General features: G+C 37.0%; 1 non-coding gene across 1 annotated transcript; it reads right to left on the bottom strand.

Moving 5' to 3' along the window:
• Window positions 1–1,210: 1,210 nt before the first annotated feature.
• TRNAD-GUC lies at window positions 1,211–1,281 on the bottom strand. The gene has a single exon. It is a non-coding gene; the product is annotated as a tRNA-Asp (tRNA).
• Window positions 1,282–1,488: the final 207 nt, after the last annotated feature.

Here is a 1,488-nt window from a genome sequence, read left to right as displayed (position 1 = left end):
ATACAAATTATCAATAAGCTCATAAAGAAAGCTTAACATTATCAGCCAATAGTCAAGTGCAAATAAAAACCACAATAAGATACCATTTCACACCTACCAGGATGGATATAATAACAAAAACAAAATGACATACTGCTGAGGATGTGGAGAAATTTGAACTCTCATACATTGCTAGTGGGAATGTAAAGTGGTATGGTGGCTGTGGAAGCCAGTTTGGAGGCTACTTTAAAAGCTAAAAATAGAATAACCACATGACCCAGCAATTAAACTCCTAGATATCTAGGTATATACCCCCAAATAATTGAAAACAGGAATTCAAACAGATACTTGTACACACTGTACAATTATTCACATTAGCCAAAAGGTTGAAACAACCCAAGCACCATCAAATAAATAAAATGTGGTATATAAATACAATATTATTCAGCCATAAAAAGATTGAAATTCTGATACATGCTACAAGAAAGATGAACCTTGAGAACAAGTGAAATATACTAGACATAAAAGGACAAATACCATAGATCCCACCTACATGAACTATCTAGAACAGACAAATTGATAGAGACAAAAAGTAGAACAGAAGTTATCAGTGCCTGGGTGGAGGAAGAATGATTTACTGCTTAACATGAGTACAGAGTTTCTATTTGGGTGATGAAAAGGTTTTGTAAATTCATAGTGGTGATGGCCACACAACTTTGTGAATGTAATTAATACCAATGCATTGTACATTAAAAAATTTTAATGTTACATATATTTTACCACAATAAAAATGTAACCCCAAATTGGGGCAGTATTATTTAGGGAAGCTAAAGGAGCAGGTAAGTATCAGAAAAATTAAGCTGTATTTTGGAATTCTTTAATGGAAAAATCTGAATAAATCAGTCAAAAAAAAAATACATTAGTACATACCATTCAGATGTGAAACACTAGTTTTGGGTTCCTGCTTTTTTCTCTTTCCTCAGCCTGAGAATATGTACATTCTTCATGCTGTGCTTAGTCACTCAGTCATGTCCGGCTCTTTGGGACTCCGTGGACTGTAGCCTGACAGGCTCCTTGGTTTATGGGGATTCTTCAGGCAAGACTACTGGAGTGGGTTGCCATTGCCTTCCTTCAGGGGATCTTCCCAGCCCAGGGATCGAATCCAGGACTACCGCTTTGCAGGCAATTCTTTACCATCTGAACCACCATGGATATCCAATAGCAGTGCTCTTGGATTGGCTGGGAATCGAACCCAGGCCTCCCACATGACAGGTGAGAATTCTACCACTGAACCACCAATGCTTACACCTACATTCTTTAGGTTGTTAAGTAATCTGTATATCAGCTTCAAAGACATAGGAGGCACTTTGGCCAGTTGTGCTTGACAATCCATTACTTCATTAGTAGGATTTATTGGACAGGTCCCATTGGTTTTTTTTATTGCAAAATTAAACAGAAAAACTGAGAAACTTTTGTATAGATTTCCCACAAGAATTCTCCATTCCTCAG

This window comes from Cervus elaphus, chromosome 19, assembly GCF_910594005.1.
Source record: "Cervus elaphus chromosome 19, mCerEla1.1, whole genome shotgun sequence".
NCBI classification, from domain to species: domain Eukaryota; kingdom Metazoa; phylum Chordata; class Mammalia; order Artiodactyla; family Cervidae; genus Cervus; species Cervus elaphus.
Note: the sequence above shows the minus strand (reverse complement) of the source record. Positions and strands in the feature narration are given on the sequence as shown.